The 14,503-nt window shown below is 52.1% G+C and overlaps 1 protein-coding gene across 5 annotated transcripts in view; it reads right to left on the reverse strand.

Moving 5' to 3' along the window:
• LOC119449630 (rho GTPase-activating protein 7-like) overlaps positions 1 to 14,503 on the reverse strand; it is a 411,144-nt gene that overhangs the window by 285,216 nt on the left and 111,425 nt on the right. The gene's annotated exons all lie outside the window — the stretch shown is intronic.

A 14,503-nucleotide genomic window follows, 5' to 3' on the forward strand; every position in this document is an offset into this window, starting at 1 on the left:
CCAGAGTGGTCAGTCCGAATAATAGTGCTCTGGCTGAATACATGGCGCTAAGCAAGTTGTCGAGCTTTTTTGTGCGCTGGCAGGCAAACTGTGGAAGAGGACGGGAGGAGGGGGGGGGGGGGGGGGGGGCATATAATGTCATCAATTAGTACTCATAAGTGTACGAATATAACCACACCCAATCGAAGCGACTACCTGAGTCTCCAACAGCGACAGAATACTGCCATCCAAGTGAGCCCCAAGGCGGAAACACCCTAGAAGAAGGCAGGAAGACCGCGCGCTAACAATGCCATAAGGAAATGCGACAGTGCGTAGCAATCAGAGCGATCCGTGCATGCAAACAGGAAAGACGATATCTGGTTAGAAGCCGTCCATTTAGGGCGCGAATGCAAGAACCACAGATGGGTAGAAGCTATTAAGTTAGGCCGTGGATTCCGCATCGTTGTGGAAGAAAGACAGGCACGGACAAATTAATTTTCTTTAAAAATAAATAATAAAAAAAGAAAGAACATCCCATCAGTGAACAAGTCGTAGATGACCGAGGAATCAAGGAACGAAGGTAAACACAAATTCATGGCAGCGCACCGTAACGTAACGGAGGAGCATTCTGTTCGCTGCATGCGTTCAAATGGCAGGTGCACGAAGGCTGCTGCACTGACACGTCATTCACTGGGCTGTCCACTTGCTCCTCATGCTAAATAGGGGTCATCATACAAGAAAAAAAAAGTTCTCTCTGTTAAATGTAAACGGTCAAAAGCCCTGCTACCACGCCAAACAGGTTGATTCGAAATCTGCGGGGCTGGAAACTGCGCAATTCAGATCACACCACGAGATCGAGTTGCACAAATACCACGTTCAAAGCATCGCAATACACGGCGTTCTGCGCTGAACACACCGCTGCGCCTGGAAGCTGGAACATTCCACTTCGATCAAAACGTCGCGCGCCGCCGGAAACTTGAGAATAGCCGACTCTGAACAACAGCCCAAGCGTGGAGTGCGTTGTTCGCTGAGTCACCACGGAGCAGCAGCGGCAGTAGCAGCAGCAGATGCCCGCTGCGAGCATTCCAGTGGTGGCGGCAGTGTTGGAGCGAAAATGGAGGACGGGTGTCGAACAGAAACACCAAAGCGCGCGCGCACACTGCGAGCCGTACAATCTGGAATGCATCTTCTCCACACGCTTCCCGCCGCTCGCTCGCTCAAAAGGAGAGAGAAAAGACAATCCGATACACACGACGAGGACGAGAGAAGCCGCAAAAACAATACTACGCGACTAAGACCAGCGCAGGCCGACATAAATCTTTGGGAAGAAAGTCGCTCCCGCCTGTGAGACGGTTGCGAGATAGGAAGCAAGACACAGAGCAGGCAGGCGATGGTCGGAAAGCGCGGAGATTCGGGCGTGTGTCGCAATCGGCCAGTTGCGCTCGGTCTGTCGCTCGATGACGCCGGAACAACGCGCGGTCGCGAGCGTTGCTCCCGCGACAGTTCCGACCGAGTCTGAGGGGAGCGACCGACCTGACGCCGCCCCGATCGTAAATTCGGTCCTCGAGCTGGCCAGATGTTACAAGTGCCGCGCTGACATCAGCTGGCTTTCAATGTATAGGACCCGCGAGAAACAGATAGCACCGAAACAGCGATGACCTTCCCCCGAGAAGAATACCGAGCGCTGGGAGGATGGGCCGAGCGGGGCAACCGGAAAACATGTGAGCTTGGTTGCTGGTCCCGAGTGCGTGCGCCCAGAGAAGTAAACTATTTTTTCTCAGATGCGACAAGTCAACACACACGCCCTACAGCGGCTCAGTATAAAGAGTTATGCGGGTAGAACCTAAGTGAAAGAAAGAAATGAAGCATTCTTTTTCGTATAATTATCGTTGAAGAATCGCCAGCTCACAACCTGTGCGAGCTGTCAAATAAAAAAGCAAATTAAAAAACGCGTCGACGCGTAATTACAGTGACAATGATAAAGATGTGCTCGTATGCCTTCCGATTCCTTTCGAGCGCACTGCTAACGACTGACAGGCCCAGCACAATACATGAGTGAAATAATAAGTACCGCGTGCCCCTCGTAATATTTCCGAGCGGAGGTGTACTAATAAGTCTACATCATCATCACATGAAAAATTGAGTGCAACCTTATGCCCATGAGCAGAGGCACTCATGATGTTGTCACCATGGTGCAGCAGGCCTGTAACCGAGCAAGCAGCCGACGATGAGTTTTCGGACCACGCGCCGACGCATATACTGTGTTGTGCTGACGGTTGAGCGCCAACATGAATTAAAGGTCGGCTCTCTCTTTTGAATCAAACAATTTTCATGGAGGTGAATGGCATTGGTCCTAGTGTCTGCCGCTTGTGAATGAGACAACGTGAATGAATGGGAAAAACTCGCCACCCGCTGATGTCGCTGACTTAAGATGAAGGTGAGATATTGCATTGTCGTAAAAAGAAAAAGGAAAGTGAGATTTCAAAGCTTAGGGCTATATATCGCGTCGTTACCATATAAGGAAGTGCGACCGCAACTCTCCCATTTCTCCCAGCCATCTGCTCTATGAGCTGCGAGAGCGCCATAAATCTCGATCTTTAATTTCGACCTGACCGAGCGAAGCACGCCGAAGCGTTCGCAAACACAAGCTGGACGCGGGGAAAACTTCCGTGTTTACCCCCAGCGGAAACGCGTATCTGGTTCAGAAAGCCAAGCACCAGTCGATACCAGCTGTCAGCCCTTCTCTCCCCAAAGAAAGTCACGGTGCCAGGAAAACATCAATAAATATCCCACTCAGCGCCTTCTTCCATCAGAGCAGCTGGGAGCTCCCGTCTCGCTGGATGAACAAACATTTCGCGGATATATAGACAGCGTCGAGATGGTGACCGCCCCCTTTGGGATGCAGCCGTAACAACCTTCGTTTTCCCCTTCGACCCCGCTATTATTTTCCGAGCGGAACGGCAAAACATCGGAGAAATGAGGGCGCCACCTATGGGGGCACCAGTCGGGCTCGGCCCAAAGAGGAGTCAACTCGTAACCGCCCGTCGACTAGCGTCCCCCTCGTAAACATTGTTCCCTCCGCTGCCCCACCCGCGAGAGCAAGCTGGGGCAACGCGCACAGCAGTGTGCCTCACCCCCCCCCCCCCCTCACCCTCTTCATTTATATCTCACAAGGAAGCAAGCGAGCCGCCGCCATCTTATTTTTAGACGTCTCCCGAGCAGCACCCCGAGTCGCGCCGCGGTCTTTCGCTCCGGGAACAACAAGGGCTTGCCCGCCCACCCTGCCGCGTCTCGGCAACACCGGGGTGGATGAACCCCGACCAAATACAAGCAGGACCGCTGCTCCCCACGGGCCCCGGCGTCGATGGCCCACAGCTCCAGTGGCCTCTGCAAACAGTCCTGGACAGGGCACCAGGACCAGAGCGCAGAACCCGGCATCGTCTGCGCATGGCCCGTGTGAGGGATAGTGCAGGAGCGCTTTGCCTATCTCGGTAAAGAGAGCCTGATGTGCACATTGTCCCGTTTCCGTGTCTTCGTGAGAGAGCAACATAATATCATAACGGCAAGAAAGGTTGAAGCTCTCTTTAGTAATTTTCAGTAAATCCAAATAATGACGTAAGCTTCCATAATTGACTGGACCGAGTAGTGGCAGTAGAGTCACGAAATGGGAGATAAGAAGAGACCAGACGTAGGTCAATCGCCGCCCAACTGTCTGTAAGTCGACAAAACCTGTTTCGCTTCCAGTAATATTTCGAACAATGCGTACCGCCGATTGTTCGCTTATACGGCTTAAGCATTTTTAGCGAGGTCACCGCGTCGGCTTTCGCGGTCTCAAATTCGCAAGACTGCCATCCACATTTCTGGCTGGACCATTTATCGATATTTTACGGAACGTGCATATATATATATATATATATATATATATATATATATATATATATATATACTTCTAAGATTAATCATAATCGGGATTACAGGCAGCCGCTCACGCATCAGTGCGACGAAAAGTGCGGCATCAAGCGTCGAAGCAACAGAAAAGGTAGCGGAAACTAAATACAGTAGTCGACAAAAAAAAATACGATATTTTGCATTTTAGGTCTTCTGAGCTTAACTGCTGAGAAACTTGGCGTTGCGTTAAGCCGGACCGCTAGCCTCGGACAGTGGCCTCTTGAACACTCACTGCCATGTTATTCGCACTCGGTATACCCTACTTATCGGAAGGCGAATTTAGCATTCCAAGAATGCATCACAAGGAAACCGCATACACCAACCAGTGTGTCCAAAAATAAGCGCGGGCTACTAGCTAGCTAGAGAAGGTGTGATGTTAACTATAGAGAGGTTAGCCGAGCGAAAGGCTTGGTATGCCACCGCAAGTGATAAAAAAAAAAAGAAAGCGGAAGAAAAAAAGCACGAAAAACACACATGCACTCGCACACAATAAACTCGTAAGTGTAGGCAACAGTGGGCACAGATAACTTAACAAAGAGGGAAGTGGAGCTAGCTATATGGCAGCAGCAATAAACAAAGTTTTATCAATCTCTGTCCCCCTGGCGGGCCGCAGTTCTGTGTTGAACAACATCGAAAAAACTGCGAATGATTGCGTAGAAACATCGGTAATTACTTTTTCGCAGAAAACCGCAATACCATATACCTTGTTCACTCTACTGTTCGTGAAAGCTTTAATAGTTACGCACAAAGTTGATAATTGGGAAGGTTGGCCGACGTGATCCTGACCAACGAACTGCAGTATGCAACACGGGACAACGATCAGTACACGGGAAAGGCGCTACACCCGTGTGCTTTCCTTTACCGTATAATGCACCGCATTTATCAACATAAATTACGCACATCTTCCTCAGAGTTCGGGCGGATCTGCAGAATCAGCACAACAACGAATCTCCAAGTTTCTGCGCATCAGTGTGACGTTATCGATACAAGTATGAGAAATCAACTCCAATGCTTTCTTTCGCTCCCCCTCCCTCTCTTCCATTGTAAATCAAGTTCCTTTTTCTTTTCTTTTTTTCTCTTCAGCTCAGCATGGGCTTCACTGCTCCTAACTGCGGTGTTGAACAGCAGCGCGCTGCGCCCCGTTTCAGCGGCCCGATTGTCGTCTCCCCTCTGTCAGCGGGCGCAGGAGGAGCCAAGTCGATGGCGGCGAGTTTGTTTGCCGCGAAAGTGAGATCGCGCGAGCGCCGTGATCCCCGAGAAAGAAAAGGCCACGGGCGCCTTAAGTAACGATACTCCTGCGCCCCGCGCCTGCCAGCAAAGGTTGGCAGGCCAGACTAAACGGTGCTTCCAGGCCCAGGAGCCGACGGTGCGGCTTCTGCAAACGCTTTCGCCGGTATAGCGAAACAGCCGCCGTTGTTACCGCGCCGAGGGTGCCCCGGTCTCTTCTATTCTTGAGGTTTGGCTCCGGGATTCGCGCAGCCGCCACACTTCGAGGTTCTCAACGCATAGGTGCTTTGCTGTTGTTGTTGTTGTTGTTGTTGTTGTTGTTGTTGTTGTTGTTGTTGTTGTTGTTGTTGTTGTTGTTGTTGTTTTCTTATATTTTAGCCGGCTACTCCACCGTGATAAGCGCACATTATCGCTGCCCCCAAATCGAAGGCGCCTGAGACGTACAACACGTATGTAGACATCTGAATCTACAAATATGCCTTGTCAATGTCGGCTTTTCGACGCGGAAAGTCTCATCGCGTCCACCTTTTTTTCTATAAATCAAGTGAGATGGCTCCCGCATATTTTTTTTTTTTTTTTTTGCTATTTTTCGTTTTCCCACTTGCGCGGTTTGTGCAGCGAGTATTGAGACCACGGGCTCTCTTTCTTCCTTTCTTTCTTTTTCGAGATGTGTGCTTGTTCCTGTTGTTGTGCGGCGACTTCTTCCTGTTCTTACTGACCCGTACATCATTTTTGTGTCGTTGCTCTACTTCAGCCTTTGTGATGTGTCACCTTTCTTTCTCTCCTGGCCTCATCTTCCATTTTTAAGTTTCTATCCCCTTCTGCCTGAATAACATGAAAACAGGTGTCGTGCCCTTACCGGTGGCGGTTGCCAACCGGCTTCTTTCCTTCCTTTCCTTTCTGTCAATATTTTCCATCTTACTAAGCCACATAATAATACAATAATAATCATTTTTAAATGGTATTGCTTCCTGACATTGGGCATACGCGTCCGCTGTTTGGCCCGCATTGTAAGAGGCAGTGCAACATTTCTCGAAATCCAGCAAACAAAAATGCTGTCCTCGTAACACCTCGCGAGCGACACGACACCGTGTGAAACGCTGAAGTTCACACCGAGTTCGTCCTGCGAATAAGCGCTGCTCGAGAAGCGGCGTTCATTAGGTTCGCTCAAAGCCAGACAGCCCCGTTGCTTTCTCTGTCGATCGAGCCATCAACAAACCAAACTTCCGGGTCCGGGTGAGGGACATAACCTCTACTTAGGTCTGGAACACTACAGGAAAATAAACACGAACAGTTACTTCGGGTGTCTTCGTATACGTTCTTAAACGCCGCTAATGACAATATATCCGTCACAGCGAATGGCATCTACGACTAGCAGGGGCCGATAGACGAAACCATATGCCGTCCGTCACGTAAAGGTGAATTTGTAACCGTCTCATATGCCTGTAATATAGAGGGAGGAGAGCACGTGCACAGAAGGCAGGCGTGCGCCGCCTCGGACCGTGAACAGCGAGTCAAACATCTGGTTCCCTGCCAGGACGACGTCAAGGATATACTTTAGATGAGACTTCACAGAGCGTCCCGAGCGCTATGCGACAAGGACCCAGTACGTCTTCGTTCCGGAACGAAAGGGAGAAAGCCCCCAGAGCGTCCAATTGTCGGCCGAGATAAATAAATACAAATGACCATGCACAAAGGCGGCAGGCAGTGTGATTTACGATGTACGTATCGCGTGACCATGGCTCTTCCCCAACAATGAACACGAGCAAGGCGCGACGATGGAGAGAGATCTGCCTATAGACGTCGTGTTCCGCTTCGCGGAGAATAGATGGGCGACGTGCTGCCAACCACCCGACCGCAGAAGCACCGACAGGGAAAATACGGACAAACAATTTCGTGTCTCGCGGTGTCAGCGAACTTTCATATCGCGGGCGTCGTGCAATTTCTCTTAGCGAGATAAAGAACGACGAAAATGTGAGTATACTTGCCGTTTGTTAGTGGCCTGAAATAGAAGGAACATAAATAATCTACGACCGCCTTCGCTACTTCTAAGGTTACGCTGAGCTTTAGCTTCACTTGTTTCCACAAGCTTATGTAGATGACCAATTCCGTTTCGTTGAACGTGGCGGCGTCATTCTATTCACTCCGCGACATGCGTTTTCCAGCGCCGGTAATAACGCTCTAGGCAAAACACGAGTAACCTCAGTGTTCTTCAGGCGCAGCCGCCGCGAATTGAATCGTCGACCCCGTGCTTAGCAGTAGAACGGGTTAAGCCACTCTGCAGCCCCTCGGAAGGCGCGCGACATTTATACACACCACGTCGGTACGAAATCTCGCAGGTGTTCTCGAATATGACAATAGCGCCAGCGAAAAATCGTAAGATATCAAACACGAGGCGCAAAGAAATTATATATATATATATATATATATATATATATATATATCGGTGTCCCCGCTGGGTGCGATGGTTCGTGCTGTTCAGTCTGGCAAGCATGGCGCTCTTTGTATATATCGAGGCTCGTTTAGATTTGCACTGCGCTTCTCCTGTCGTTCTGGTACCTTACGTGGAGGGGCCACTGCAAATTTAGAGTTTGGATATGGTCGCTCAATATGCGTAGAAACACGCATTGCCGGACAATATATACTAATGTCAAAAATACAGGACACATGTTTTTCCGCCGATTTGTATCTGAGTGCTGCGGGCGGGTACCGGTTAGGTTAAAGTTCGGGATGCCGTTTCCATGTGCAGGGCTGCTGTGCGCTTTATTATATGGTTTGCCGCACCTTCAACAGATCGCGCCATGAGCAAAACAAGACCGCGCAATGGCATGTTTGACAGTCTGTGCCCGCAAACACGTGTCCTGCACAATCAGCAGGAAGGCGCTTAGTAGAGCAAATGCGGTCATTATGTCATTAATCGCGACCCATTAGTACATTTGTTGCGTTGCTCGGCCCGGCGCTGCCGTATAGTGTTCCGTAGCGTAACTGCCGTAGCTCTGACTCAGACGTTCTCTTCGATGTCCCACGACTGAATCATTGGGACTCGAGCGTCGGATATTTTCTCTATTTACAACATTCGGCGATAGTGGCTTTGCATGACAATGCCATTTAAAGAATGTGTGAGAAGGTTTTCACTGTAAAAGAAGCTAAATGTCCGGCGCACGGCAGCACTGAGTCATGCACTTGCATTCAGCCAAGCGTGATCATCTCCTCGCTTAAATAAACAAAAAAACATTTACTCCCGCGCGCAGCAGTGTGCTGTCACCCAGCTTCCGCTACGTGCTCCCAGCAATCCAGGATGTCATTGTTGGCAAAGGAAAGCCGACGACGATAAGAATCGGGCCGGAAGAGAAAAAAAAGAAAGAGAGATCCCCTTAGGCGTCGGTTGCACGGTAGGCAACTCCATAACTCTCGCGGTTACAAGGTGTAGAAAGGAGAAACGAAGACGAATGTCTCATTGTTGTGCCCGTGCCAAGGATCGCGGCTCGGCTGCGGATCACGCGATAGCCGAGGTAAGCGAGAGGAAAGGCACCGTGACGGTTAGGTTGGCTTCCGGAGACGTCAACTAATAGAGCTCTTAGAACACGTGTTAGTGGAGACAGACTATCTAGTCTCCGAAATGGATAAACGGCGGACCGGGACTGTGACACATCGGCTCCGTTCTCGACTCTTTCTTCCCACCTTAAGCTTTCTTGACTCTTATTTTCTTTTCCTTGTTTTATCCTTCCGACTTCCGCTCCTATCCTTCCCTCTCGTTACACCAAACAAACCTCTACTTTCCCTCCACTCGCCAGATATTTATATCCATATGACAACGACGCCAACGAGAGAATATGGGAAATTGACTACTATAATTAATGGAACCTTCCAATTATAAGGTTAAAACTTGCAAAAATCAACATGTCATTAATAAACAAAAGGTAACAAAAATGAAAAAAAAAATCGAGTAGAACTCATCTACGTCGAGTACCCAAGATTGCGAAGAGCCGTAACGCGTCAGGCATAAGGCATGTCCTGCAACCGGCTTCCTCCTCTCTCGCGCTTAATTCCATCTGGAAAAGCTGCGTCGTCTGGCGGCACCGCCGTGAAGTCCGCGCATACCCACTTAACCACACACAGTGACCAAAGTTGGCGTCAAATAGTTTCACCGAAGAGCGGCACATAGCCAATGGCGCGTGCCCACGGACGCATGCCTAGTGGCTCCAGGGGCACATACCCATGGGCCCTCAGGATCGGCCCACATTTTTGGTGGCATAGCTAGATGGCCGGAAAAAGAAACTTGTCTGACAATGCCGAGAACGCTATCCGCATTAAATGGCAACTTATGTCGCCTATATTGACACGTATACATGTTTGTCTTTCACCGGTGGCCACTTTCCACCGGCTAACAAATGTTAAACGTTATCGCTCGGCGCAGGACGCGCCTGTATCGGACGTTTCTAGAACGTTATCGATGATTCTTTCCATTGCCTGTTTTCACCGACGCTTCTGTTATCTGATTGCATGACTGACGCGAATTGTCTAGAACTTTCTGGAAGACACGCGGGCATCAGGAATTAATCTAGAACCTTCGATGACTCAGGTATAAAAGCCAACGCGTTTCGCCGCTGATGAGATTTTCGACGATCGCCGACTGTGTTCGCCGCTATCGTTGTGCTTTGAGTGTACCTTGATTTTGTGGGCACAGGTTCGCCCAATAAACTACCAGTTTCGTCGTACACAGTTTCTACGACTGTTTTCTTCAGCGTCACTACTACGTGACATCTGGTGGAGGTGCTAGTGCGTTCATGCAGCGAACGCCCCCGCAAAGCCGCGATCCAAGCCCGAAACCGGAGGACAACGCCAACGTCACCAAGGAACAGCGAGCTAGCCGTAGGCAGCAAGGACTTCTGCCGGAGTACGGACTTCTTCCCGAGAAGACCACAGCGATCAAGGCCAAGTCAACGACCTCAATGGCAGCCCCAGCGTCCCCCATCCTGCTGCAACAACCTCGGGAGCCCCCGACCTTCCGTGGATCATCGGCTGAAGACCCTGAAACCTGGCTGGAGACATACGAGCGGACCGCGACGTTCAACAAATGGAGCGACGACGACAAGCTACGCCATGTCTATTTTTCGTTGGATGACGCTGCTCGAACCTGGTTTGAGAACAGAGAGACCACCCTGGCTACGTGGGACCTCTTTCGTGAAAACTTCGTGAGGACCTTCACGAGTGTCGTACGAAAGAGAGGGCAGAGGTTCTCTTAGAAACCAGAGTACAATTGCCGAACGAGAACATCGCGATCTTCACGGAGGAGATGACTCGCCTCTTCCGCCACGCCGACCCCAACATGTCTGAAGAAAAGAAAGTTCGGTTCTTGATGCGGGGTGTCAAAGACCAACTATTCGCCGGATTGATGCGCAACCCGCCCAAGACTGTCGCCGAATTTCTTTCCGAGGCTACAACGATCGAGAAGACGCTTGAAATGCGCGTCAGGCAATACAACCGCCGTGCCCTGACCAACTACGCCGACGCTCAAGCGCTAGGCGCCGACGACCTGCGCGAGACCATCAGAGCGGTCGTTCGCGAAGAGCTGCATAAGCTCTTTCCCAGGTCGCAGCCTCACGTGGCATCTATCGCCGACGTCGTCAAAGACGAAGTTCAGCGCTCACTTGGAGTTCCCGATGTGCATCCACAATCGCCGCAACCCCAGCCGGAAGCGCTGACCTACGCCGCCGTCGCCCGTTGTCAAGGCCCCCCTCCGCGCTCGCGCCAGGGCCCCGTAACGCCGCAGTTCCGTCGTCCACCGCCGCCGCCACCAGCACGCCCGCCCGTCGCCCAGCGCAGCTACCAGAGGAAGACGGACATTTGGCGCGCCCCCGACCACCGCCCGCTCTGCTATCACTGCGGCGAAGCCGGCCATGTCTACCGTCGATGCCCATACCGCGAGATGGGCCTACGAGGGTTCCCCGTCAACGCGCCGCGTCCCGATCGAGGTGAACGACCGCGCGACATCGCCGACTACCTCGCCGGAGCCCAGTGGCAACCACGACGATCCTCACGCTCGCCGTCACCAGGCCGCTACATCTCGTCGCATCGCCGTCAGTACAACGGTCCCACCCGGGGCCGATCTCCCAGCCCTTACCCGGGAAACTAAAGGCAGCAACCGATGGAGGTGCGGTTGCTGTACGACGCAATGCCGAAGATCCTCCGACGCCGCCGACGACGACGATTCACGATTCATCACGACGAGATATCAGCACGCCGCCTAGCAACAGCCTTGACAACACTTCGCCGCCGAAAGAAGACCTTCCGACGCGACGTAGCAGCAGCAGAGCAAGCCGACGCAGCCGTGATCCGACGCCACGAATTAACCGCAACGCCAGACGCCGGTCTACCGATCTAGACGTGCTCATCGATGGCCATAACGTCACCGCTCTCGTCGACACTGGAGCCGACTATTCCGTCTTCAGTGGCCCGTTCGCCGCCAAGTTGAAGAAGGTGAAAACAGCCTGGCAAGGACCCGATGTCCGGACAGCGGGAGGCCACCTAATAACGCCGACTGGAATCTGCACAGCGCGAGTCACGGTAAACAACCGCACTTACCCGGCGAGCTTCGTAATCCTGCAGCACTGCTCCAGGGATGTCATCCTAGGCATGGACTTTCTAAATCAACACGGTGCAGTCATCGACTTAAGGTCCAGGTTGATAACGCTTTCAACGCACAACGCGATACCACCGGATACAAGCATAAGTTACCATGCCTTGAATGTGCTTGAAGAACAAGTCACCGTTCCGCCTCGCTCCAGCGTAATGATTTCCGTCGGTACCGTAGTGCCTGCAGACATGGAGGGCGTCATCGAGGGCGATCATCACTTACTGCTCGACCGTGAAATTTGCGTCGCTAGAGGCATAGCTGAGCTACGTGCAGGGAAAGCAAGGGTGATGCTCACGAACTTCAGCCCCGAATACAAGCACATTAACAAAGGCACCACGGTCGCCTACATCGACGAAATAGTACAAGCCAGCAGTGCGTTCGCCTTCACGGATTCCAGTGCACCTGCAACGACGACAATAGTACCTGAACCAACTTTCGACGTCAATCAGAACCTTCCCAGGCACAAGAAAGAACAACTAAAGGCTCTGCTCCTGCAATACGAGGACTGCTTCTCGTCGTCGTCAAAGTTCGACAAACCCCTGTCGCCAAGCACCGCATCACAACCGACGAAAATGTCCGGCCACTCCGTCAGAGCCCGTACCGAGTTTCGGCGCGCGAACGCGAGGCCATAAGGCAACAAGTCGACGAAATGCTACGCGACGACATCATCCAGCCGTCCAAGAGTCCGTGGGCGTCCCCCGTGGTGTTAGTGAAGAAGAAGGATGGAACCCTACGTTTCTGCGTCGATTATCGTCGCCTCAACAAATCACGAAGAAGGACGTATACCCCCTCCCACGGATTGACGACGCCTTGGATCGACTCTACAACGCAAAGTATTTTTCGTCGATGGACCTCAAAACCGGCTACTGGCAAATCGAAGTCGACGAGAGGGACCGGGAGAAGACTGCGTTTATAACACCAGACGGACTGTTCGAGTTCAAGGTCATGCCGTTTGGTCTTTGCTCGGCGCCTGCCACTTTCCAACGTGTCATGGATACAGTACTGGCAGGCTTGAAGTGGCAGACTTGCCTCGTCTATTTGGACGACGTCGTTGTGTTTGCCTCAAGCTTCGAGGAACACCTCCGGCGCCTTGAAACAGTTCTTCAAGCAATCAAGACCTCCGGACTCACGTTGAAGCCAGAAAAGTGCCGCTTCGCATACGAGGAGCTCTTGTTTTTGGGCCACGTCATCAACAAGTCTGGAGTGCGCCCCGACCCTCAGAAAACTGCGGCCATCTCCAACTTTCCTGCGCCCGCTGACAAGAAGGCAGTGCGTAGATTTCTTGGACTGTGCGCCTATTACAGGCGCTTCGTCAAGAATTTTTCACGGATCGCTGAGCCACTGACGTATCTCACGAAGGCCGACGTCGAGTTCAAGTGGGAGACGCCGCAAGTCGAAGCATTTGAAGAACTGAAGCGACGCCTGCAATCGCCGCCAATACTTGCGCACTTCGACGAAAATGCCGATACCGAAGTCCACACCGACGCAAGCAGCGTAGGACTCGGCGCCGTGCTTGTGCAGAGGACTGACGGACTAGAAAGGGTTGTAAGTTACGCTAGCCGGTCGCTATCGAAGGCGGAAGCAAATTATTCCACAACAGAAAAGGAGTGCCTCGCCATCATCTGGGCAACATCTAAGTTTCGCCCCTACCTCTATGGCAGGCCCTTTAAAGTTGTAAGCGACCACCACGCCTTGTGTTGGCTAGCTAACTTGAAGGATCCTTCAGGTCGCCTCGCACGATGGAGCCTGAGACTTCAAGCATTCGACATCACCGTCGTTTACAAATCCGGGCGAAAGCACGCTGACGCCGATTGTTTGTCTCGCGCCCCCGTCGAACCGCCGCCACAAGACGACCAGGATGACGACACTTTCTTGGGACCCATCAGTGCCGACGAATTCGCCGAACAACAGCGAGCCGACCCGGAACTAAGGAGCCTTGTAGACTACCTGGAAGGCAAGACCGTCATTGTGCCGAAGGCGTTCAGGCGAGGATTGGCGTCGTTTTCTTGCAAACGACATTCTCCTAAAGAAGAACTTCTCGCCTCTTCGAGCCAACTACCTCCTCGTGGTACCCTCAGCATTGCGTCCAGAGGTTCTGCAAGCTCTCCATGACGACCCAACGGCTGGCATCTCGGTTTTTCCCGCACTCTCGCGAGGATACAAGAGAAATACTACTGGCCTCGCCTCTCTGCTGACGTCGCCCATTACGTAAGGACATGCCGAGACTGTCAGCGACGCAAAACACCGCCGACAAGGCCAGCCGGGCTTCTACAACCGATCGAGCCACCTCGCCGACCGTTCCAGCAGATCGGGATGGACTTACTGGGGCCTTTTCCGACGTCCGACGTCCGGGAATAAATGGATCATCGTAGCTACGGACTACCTCACCCGCTACGCCGAAACAAAAGCCTTGCCCAAAGGCACTGCCGACGAGGTAGCCCGATTCTTCGTTGAGAACATCCTCCTGCGTCACGGTGCCCCGGAAGTCGTCATCACCGACAGAGGTACGGCCTTCACGGCTGAACTAACTCAAGCCATCCTGCGATACAGCCAGACAAGCCATCGCCGCACCACCGCCTACCACCCGCAGACGAATGGCCTCACCGAGCGCCTAAATAAGACCATCGCCGACATGCTGGCAATGTACGTCGACGTCGAACACAAGACGTGGGATGCCATCCTTCCGTACGTGACCTTCGCATACAACACGGC

The sequence above is a fragment of the Dermacentor silvarum genome, chromosome 4 (genome assembly GCF_013339745.2).
Source record: "Dermacentor silvarum isolate Dsil-2018 chromosome 4, BIME_Dsil_1.4, whole genome shotgun sequence".
NCBI classification, from domain to species: Eukaryota; Metazoa; Arthropoda; class Arachnida; order Ixodida; family Ixodidae; genus Dermacentor; species Dermacentor silvarum.